Source organism: Lonchura striata, chromosome 24 (assembly GCF_050655825.1).
Source record: "Lonchura striata isolate lonStrDom1 chromosome 24, ASM5065582v1, whole genome shotgun sequence".
NCBI classification, from domain to species: Eukaryota; Metazoa; Chordata; class Aves; order Passeriformes; family Estrildidae; genus Lonchura; species Lonchura striata.
Genome location: NC_140726.1, coordinates 6,875,916 through 6,885,117, shown reverse-complemented (window position 1 = coordinate 6,885,117; position 9,202 = coordinate 6,875,916). Strand labels below are relative to the sequence as shown.

The following is a 9,202-nucleotide window of genomic DNA, read 5'->3' as shown; positions in this document are numbered from 1 at the left end:
GCCACTGTGTCCACTCTCCAACAGCGTCTCTTGGTCTCTCCCTCTCCAGGACACAGCCCACTTCTCACAGACACAGATCCAACAAAAATCTGCTACAGGTGTCGGCTTTTCTTAATCCACCTGGTTACACAATTAAAACACATACATGCATTGATGGTCTTTGAGAGAAAGCTTTCCCCTGGAGAAAACAGTCCTTTTGCCGGCACACTTTGATACACCTTCGGAAAAAGCAGAATCTGCACCAACTCCTAAGACCCCTGCCGAGGAACCCAGCCCTGCCTGGGACACCCAAAGCAGCAGACCTCAAAAAAGGAGGGGAAAAGTCAAGCTTGGAGTGGAAAAAGAGGGCAGAAGTACAGCAGCCTTTAAAAATGCCTGCACGGAGCAATAGTGGGAATCAGACACATTTCTTCTTTCCTTGCTTTCTGTGATGACATAAATAGGAAGTAAGAACACGTTAAACAAAAGGCAGAGCTAGGATTTTACAGGTCTTTATTTTGGCAGGCTGCATGACAAACACCTCTTCAGGGCCTGCGACGCCTTTTGGGGAATGGCAGAGAACGGAGGCAAAAGGTGCCGGGAGCCCTTTCTGTTCCCTTCAGCCCCTGCAGCTGCTCCGCTGGTTTCAGGGCACTCGCTTGGTTCGTTCCTGAAGAAAAAGGCTAGGGCATGATTTTCAGAACTACTGCCTGTCCCCAGTCAGAGTTTCCTACATTCCTGGGTACAAATGAGTGGATGGAGAGAGTGGATGGATGCTGTCCAGCAGTGTCCCCAGGGGCATCAGGAGTGTTCACACTGCTGAGCTGAGAAAAACTCACCAAACCCAGCCCAGGGGCCTGTGATCCTCCACCCACCCGGGGGAACTCCGGGCGCTGTAAACAGAGGCCACAGCACACACCAGGCTCTGCTGTGCCCGGTGAGGAGTCTCTGTATGAGCCCTGAGCCCTGGCATCGCCTCCCAAACACCACAGAGACCTCTTGTGTCATCAGAGAAAAGCCCTGGAGCAAACGTGTGTCCCCAGCACGATCAACAAGAGATGCAGAATTACCTCCTCAATAAAAACGCTGTTTCTGATGGAAATGTTACCTCTGTCGACTGTGAGGATTTTATAGGAATACTGGCTCAAGAATTCAGTGACTTCAGGGATTCCATACCACAGGTTCCTGGGACTGCTTGGGCATCCAGAGTCTATAGTATTGGTTAAACTGGTAGAGCTGAGGATACTTATCAGCTTTGTCACAGAGCTGGAACGTCACGCAGGGAGCAAGGGGTTCTCTCGGAGAGTGCAGGAGGCCAGTGAAAACAGCACCAAGGTCCTCCACGACGTCTGCTCCTAGAAAAGCCAAATAAATTAAACTATTGACATGAGCATGGACACTGGGGCAACCTTCCTTACTTTGGGCCTTGCCAGCAGCCCACAGAGCCTCACACAGAAAAGAACTGAACGAGATCAAAAAGTGTTCCTAGTGACCTAGACAGGTGCTCCTGGCCGCTGAGGTACCTGAAAAACCCTCCAGACATCATCAGCTGTTGCTTAAGCAAATAATCCACCTTCACTGTGTTGTGCCAAAAACACGCCCAGCCCTTAACAGGGAGAGACCCTGCCAGGCACCGCCTCAGAGAAGAACCGAGCTGTACTGGGGGGGACACACCCAGGCAACGTGTACAAGTTAAACAGAATTTTCTCTCAGAACTGGGACTTTCAGCACCCCCCAGGTGCTACTCGACTGCCACAGACACACAGAGGGCTTTGTGAGGTGCTCTGGGGTTGGCCAGTCCTGCTCCAAGCCCTGCTGATGCCCCAGTGGTTTTAAGGATGTCCTCAAGGAGGTGGTAGAACCTCACAGTGTTTGCCCCTGGAGCTTAATTTCTGAAGTTTTCCTTGGGAAACGCACCCACTTCCTACTTAACAAGGCAGTCCCCTCTCCCTGCTCTCGGGAAGAGCTGCCCACAGGCACGGGAACCACCTTCCTCTCCTGATCGCCACGCTCTGCCCTTAAAACGCTGTGTTACTGAGGCCAGCTACTTCCACACCAAGACTGTCCATGCAGGGACAGTGTCCCTTCTCTTCAGGGTCAGGGAAAAAGGGCAGAAGCACCTACAGAGCTTCAATGCCCCTCTTGAGCATAAAGCACCGTGAATCTGAACTTCCTGCTGCTTGCAGGGAAGATAATAAAATGCCTCAAGGTAAAAAATGATAAATGGTAAAAAATTATTACAAGAGGGTAGAAGTGATGCTGCTTTCACTCCACTGCTAGAAATGACACATAAAACATAAAAAAAAACCCTGTACCTGTTCCATTTTCAGACTGAAACAACAGCATATTCCTGGCTGCTCATGCAGCAGGGACAACAGCACTGAAGGGAAATGTTTGGATAATCACGTCTTCATTTAAAGAGAACCCAATTCCTTCATCTAAACCATCACTGCCCTCCATCAGAACAGCCAGCACATCCACGACATCTAATAAGCGAAGGAAAAAATGTAAGCAGAGGATCCAGACTGACTGGGAAAACAACAGAGGTAGAATGCAACATTCCAGGAACACAAGGTAGCTTTTTAGTCACAAAAAAAAATGAAAAAAAAAAAAACCACCCGAAAAAAACTAAAAAAAAAAAAAAAACCCACCAAAAAACAAAAAAACCCAAAAAACCCCAAAGGCACATTTGCCAGGCAATACAAAGTTAGGGGCAGCACAAAAATCACAGCTGTACTTCACTCTGCCTTTCAAAGCTGCTGTCCAGCACAGGTTGCCCACAGAAGCTGTGGCTGCCCCCGGATCCCTGGAAGTGTCCAAGGCCAGGCTGGACAGGGCTTGGAGCACCCTGGCATGGTGGAAGGTGTCCCTGCCCATGGCAGGGGTGGAACGGGACGAGCTTTAAATAAAGGTGCCTTCCCATCCAAACCCTTCTGGGATTCCACGATTCTGTGAGCAGCCCCAGGCAGAAGGGCTAAATTTCCATTGTGGTTCGGAAATGCTGCTGCAAGAGCACAAACAGATTTCAAATACTGTTAAAGTGGCACAACCACATCAAAAATTACGTCTGGGGGTAAAGTGGCAACTCTGCAATTCCAGCCTCTGATACCAAGGACACATGGAGGGCTGAATCCGGGGGGAGTTCGGGGTCCGAGTCGGGGTCGTCTTCATGAGCCACCAGCCTGGGGACCCAAAAATCGAGGGGAACCCCGAATTTGGGGGGGACCCAAAATTGGGGGGGTCCTGGGGGACTCTGGAAGGTCTTTGCAGCATCCCAGGAGGAATTTTGGGAGTCCCAAGGGGGGGTTTGGGGAGTCATGAAGGGAATTTAGGGGGTCTCAGAGAGTTTTTGGGGGGTCCCAGGAGGAATTTTGGGGACCCTGATGGGAATTTTGGGGATCCCAGGGGGTGTTTTGAGGTCCTGGAGAGGTTTTTGGGGGGGTCTCAGGGAGTTTTTGGGGTCCCAGGAGGAATTTCAGGGGTCCTAAAGAGAAATTTGGAGGTCCCAGAAGGTGTTTTGGGGTGACAAATAGAATTTTGGGGGTCCAGGGGGTGTTTTGGGGTCCCGAAGGGAATTTTGGGGGTCCCAGTGGGGTTTTGGGGGTCCTGAAGGGAATTTTGGGCGTCCCAGGGGGGGTTTTGGAGTCCTGGGGAGAATTTTGGGTATCTCAAGAGGTTTTTGGGAGGAATTTTGGGGTCCCAAAGAGAATTTTGTGGGTCCTGGGGAGGGTTTGGGTCCTGAAGTAGAATTTTGGGGGTCCCAGGGGGTTTTGGGGGGTCCCAGGAGGAATTTCAGGGACCCTGATAGGAATTTTGGGGGTCCCAGCGGGGGTTTTGGAGTCCCAAAGGGAATTTTGGCCAACCCAGGGGGAGTTTTGGAGTCCTGGGGAGAATTTTGAGGGTCTCAGGGGGTTTTTGGGTGGAATTTTAGGGGTCCGGAGTGGAATTTTGTGGGTCCTGGGGAGGGTTTGGGGTTCTGAAGGGAATTTTGGGGGTTTCTGGGAGTTTTTGGGGGGTTCCAGTAGGAATTTTGAGGTCCTGAAGGGAAATTTGGGGGTCCCAGGGGGGGTTTTGGGGTCCCAAAGGGAATTTTGGAAGTCCCAGGGGGGATTTTGGGGTCCTGGAGAGGTTTTTGGGTGTCCCAGGGGGCCTTGTGATGTCCTGGAGAGAATTTTGGGGGTCTCAGGGGGTCTTGGGAAGGAATTTTGGGGGTCCCAAGTAGAATTTTGTGGGTCCTGGGGGGGGTTTGGGGTCCTCAAGTGGATTTTGGGGGTCTCAGGGGGTTTTGGGGGGTCCCAGGAGGAATTTAGGGGTCCTGAAGGGAATTTTGGAGTCTCAAGGAGTTTTGGGGGGTTTCAGGAGGAATTTCGAGGACCCTGATGGGAATTTTGGAGGTCCCAGGGGGGTTTTGGGGGTCCCAAATGGAAGTTTGGGCGTTCCGGGAGAGGTTTTGGGGTCCCAAAGGGAATTTTGATGGTCTCAGGGGGGTTTTGGGAGGAATTTTGTGGGTCCCAACCAGAATTTTGAGGGTCCTGGGGGTGGGTTTGGGGTCCTGAAGGGAATTTTGAGGTCTCACGAAGTTTTTTGGGGGTCCCAGAAAGAATTTCGGGGACCCTGATGGGAATTTTGGGGCTCCCGGGTGGGGTTTGGGGTCCCGAAGAGAATTTTGGGGGTCTCAGTGGGGTTTTGGGTCTCCCAGGAGGAATTTCAGGGACCCTGATGGGAATTTGGGGTGTCCCAGGGGGGCTTGTGGTGTCCTGGGGAGAATTTTAGGGGTCTTGGGGGTTTTTTGGGAGGAATTTTGGGAGTCCCGACTAGAATTTTGAGGGTCCTGGGGGGGTTTGGGGTCTCGAAGGGAATTTTGGGGGTCTCTGGGAGTTCGTGGGGGGTCCCAGGAGGAATTTGGGGTTTGTGAGAACCCCAGCCTTTCTCTGGGGTCTCATATGGTGGTGAAATTCCTCCTCCAACCCGTGCTTCCAAAGAAAAACTCCGCAGGCTTTAGCTGTTCGGTCTCAAGGCAGTTTATTGCTAGTTATCTAACAGATTATGTTCTTGGACTGCGGCTGTTTGATCAGCGGCCTGGGTAGAGGCACACACACACCCTGACATCCTCTCTATCTGCTGTCTTCTTCGTCTCTCCCCCCACCCAGGGCTGCTGCTATCTTTTATAAGATATATTACGTATAACATGTTTACAATTATTCCCCAGTACCTACTACCTACGTTGCCAAGTGTTTTTCTACTCTAAACCAATCTGTGAGTGCCAACATCACCAAGAACATGGAGGTAAGGAAAAAGAAGGAGGAAGAACAGGATCAGCCCACTTTCCTCCATCTTAGAACTCCTGACCCCCATGTACAAAGTGAAAACCCCCCTGGACATGTGCTAAAACCCCCTTGTACAATACTAAAAAAATTTCCCCTCTACTTTGTAATTACTTTTACTATACTATCTAACCTTTTGTGATTGCTTGTTCCACCTCCAAAGTTGGTAACTCATTCCATGGCTCAAACTCACAATCACAGCTGTTTCCAGCTGCCTGCCAGGGTCCCAAATGCTTCTGACCAAGGCCTGGAACCACTAAAAATGTCTGAGAGACATTATGAGTTCCCACAGGGGTCCTGAAAAGAAATCTGGGGGTCCCAGGGGGGGTTTTGGGGTCCTGAAGGGAATTTTGGGTGTCCCAGGGGGGGGTTTGGGGTCCTGAAGGGAATTTTGGGTGTCCCAGGGGGTTTTTGGAGTCCTGGGGAGAATTTTGAGGGTCTCAGGGGAGTTTTGGGAGGAATTTTGGGGTCCCGAGTAGAATTTTGTGGGTCCTGGGGGAAGTTTTGAGGTCCCGAAGGGAATTTTGGGAGTCATAGGGGGAGTTTTGAAGTCCTGGGGAAAATTTTGAGGGTCTTAGGGGGTTTTTGGGTGGAATTTTGAGGGTCCCGAGTAGAATTTTGGGGGTCCTGGGGGGGAGGTTTGGGGTCCTGAAGTGAATTTTGGGGTCTCAGGAAGTTTTTGGGGGGTCCCAGAAAGAATTTTGGGGACCCCGATGGGAATTTGGGGCTCCCGGGGGGGGTTTTGGAGTCCGGAAGGGAATTTTGGGGGACCAGGGGGGGTTTTGGGGTCCCAGTGGGAATTTTGGGAGTTCCAAGGGGGTGGGTTGGGGTCCGGAAGGGAATTTTAGGGGTCTCAGGGGGTTTTTGGTGGTACCTGGAGGAATTTCGGGGACCCTGATGGGAATTTTGGGCGTCCCAGGATGAGTTTTGGAGTCCTGGGGAGAATTTTGGGGGTCTCAGGGGGTTTTCGGGAGGAATTTTGGGGGTCCCGAGTAGAATTTTGTGGGTCCTGGGGAGGGTTTGGGGTCCTGAAGGGAATTTTTGGGTCTCAGGGAGTTTTTGGGGGGGTCCCAGGAGGAATTTTGGGGACCGTGATGGGAATTTTGGGGGTCCCAGGGGGGTTTTTGGAGTCCCGAAGGGAATTTTGGGGGTCCCAAACGGGGTTTTGAGGGTCCCAAAGGGAATTTTTTGGTCTCTGGAGTTTTTGGGGTCCCAGGAAAAACTTCGGGGTCCTGAAGGGAATTTTGGGAGTCACAGGGGGGGTTTTGGAGTCCTGGGGAGAATTTTGGGGGTCTAAGGGCTTTTTTGGGAGGAATTTTGGGGGTCCCGGGTAGAATTTTGGGGGTCCTGGGGAGGTTTTATGGTCCTGAAGTGAATTTTGGGGTCTCTGGGAGTTTTTGGGGGGTCCCAAGAGGAATTTTGGGGACCCCGATGGGAATTTTGGGGGTCCCAGGAGGATTTTGGAGTTCGGAAGGGAATTTTGGGAGTCCCAGGGGGGGGTTTGGAGTCCTGGGGAGAATTTTGATGGTCTCAGGGTTTTTTTGGGAGGAATTTCGGGGGTCCCGAGTAGAATTTTGGGGGTTCTGATGGTGGGTTTGGGGTCCTGAAGGAAACTTTGGGGGTCTCAAGGAGTTTTGGGGGTCCCAGGAGGAATTTCGGGGACTCTGATGGGAATTTTTAGGGGTCCCAGGGGGGGTTTTGGAGTCCCGAAGGGAATTTTGGGCGTTCCAGGGGGGGTTTTGGAGTCCTGGGTGGAATTTTGAGGGTCCTGGGGGTATGTTTGGGGTTCTGAAGGGAATTTTGGGGTCTCACGAAGTTTTTGGGGGGTCCCAGGAAGAATTTCGGGGACCCTGATGGGAATTTTGGGGGTCTCAGGGGGTTTTGGGGGGTCCCATGAGGACTTTCGGGGTCCTGAAGGGAATTTTGGGGTGTCAAGGAGTTTTGGGGGGTCCCAGGAGGAATTTCGGGGAGTCTGATGGGAATTTTGAGGGGTCCCAGGGGGGGTTTTGGAGTCCTGGGGAGAATTTTAGGGGTCTCAGGGTTTTTTTGGGAGGAATTTTGGGGGTCCCGAGTAGAATTTTGTGGGTCCTGGGGAGGGTTTGGGGTTCTGAAGGGAATTTTGGGGGGTCTCTGGAAGTATTTGGGGGGTCCCAGGAGGAATTTTGGGGTCCTGAAGAGAATTTTGGGGGTCCTAGGGGGGGTTTTGGGGTCCCAAAGGGAATTTTGGGCGTCCCAGGGGGTTTTTGGGGGTCCCAGGAAGAATTTCCGGGTCCTGAAGGGAATTCTGGGGCTCCCAGGGGGGTTTTGGGGTCCCAAATGGAATTTTAGGCATTCCAGGGAGAGGTTTGGAGTCCTGGGGAGAATTTTGAGGGTCTCCGGGGGTTTTTGGGGGGAATTTTGGAGGTCCCGAGTAGAATTTTTTGGGTCCTGGGGGAGGTTTTGGGGTCCTGAAAAGAATTTTGGGGGTCTCACGAAGTTTTTGGGGGTCCCAGAAATAATTTTGGTGACCCTGATGGGAATTTTGGGGGTCTCAGGGGGTTTTGGGGGGTCCCATGAGGAATTTTGGCGTCTTGAAGGGAATTTTGGGGTCTCAAAGAGTTTTGGGGGCTTCCCAGGAGGAATTTTGGGGACCCTGATGGGAATTTTGGGTGTCCCAGGGGGGTTTTCGGGGTCCTGAAGGGAATTTTGGTGGTCCCAGGGGGGTTATCTGGGTTCTGAAGGGAATTTTGTGGGTCCCAGGGGGGTGTTCTGGGTCCCGAAGGGAATTTTGTGGGTCCCAGGGGGGTTTTTGGGGTCCCTAAGGGAATTTTGGGCGTTCCAGGGCCGTCCCGGTGGTTTTGGGGTCGCGCTGGCTGCGGGGCTGCAGTACCGCCCTGTGTCCACAAGGTGGCAGCATTTGTCAAGTGAGTCCGCGACAAGATGGCGGTCCGTGGGGACCTTGATGGTGACAGGCGTCTTTTGCCGATGCCTGTCGGCTCCCGCCAAAAACCCGCACGCTCGCGGCGCTCCTGACCCCACAGCCCGTGTGCACGGCATCGTAACCGCCGCGGAAAATCCCGTCGCGGGGCGCCGGCGGTGCGGGCAATTCAGGCAGTGTAAAAAACAGACACGGGTCCTCGAATTTCAACGTCCTCGTTTTCGCGCCCTCTCGAGAAGGTCAAGCGAGTCCGCGCCAAGCCACTCCCAAGATGGCGGCCGCGGGCGGCGGGCTGCAGTGCCGCTCTCTGCCCACACGGCGGCAGCACTGCGCCGTCAGCAGCGAATGCCCCAAAGATCCGCGCGGGAAAGAACGGAACAAAAAACCTGCCTCTGACCCGATAGGAAGCAAAAGAAAAAACCTTTCCTCTTAAACTGTATTTCAATAGAGTTTATTTTTACATTTTTCACATTTATATTCACATTCGGATTTATAATGTATATTTATATATAATTGTATTTTCATAATTCCTTACATTTATTCAATTTATTATATTTTATTATATTTTAGATTTTATACATATCTTAATAGATTGCTTACATATTTCTATAGTTAGATTTAGAGTTCTAAAAGGTTTATATTGATTAAAATAAAAACCTGACTCTATCCAAGTAAAAATCTTTTAAAAAAACCCTTTATTTAAACTCCATTTAAATTTATTTCTATTTTTTGCATTTATAGTCAAATTTACATTTTAAATGTAGATTGATGTATGGTGCTATTTATAGTCTATCTCTTCCTAATACTATTTTTATTTCTATTTTATATTTTTATATATATCTGTATACATTGAATATATATTTCCATATTTAGAACAATATCAAAATAAAATGTATATTCATATTTTTTCCATTAATGCCCTGCCTCTAACCAAATAAAAACAAAAACAAAAACAAAAAAATCTTTCTATAAACAATACTTG

General features: G+C 50.6%; 1 long non-coding RNA gene across 1 annotated transcript; it reads right to left on the bottom strand.

The window, feature by feature from the left end:
- Window positions 1-475: 475 nt before the first annotated feature.
- On the bottom strand, window positions 476-4,206 carry LOC146765467 (uncharacterized). Its single transcript, XR_014949989.1, has 2 exons — window positions 2,295-4,206; window positions 476-1,334 (listed from the first exon to the last, which is right to left on the bottom strand). It is a non-coding gene; the product is annotated as an uncharacterized LOC146765467 (long non-coding RNA).
- Between the last annotated feature and the right edge of the window lie 4,996 nt (window positions 4,207-9,202).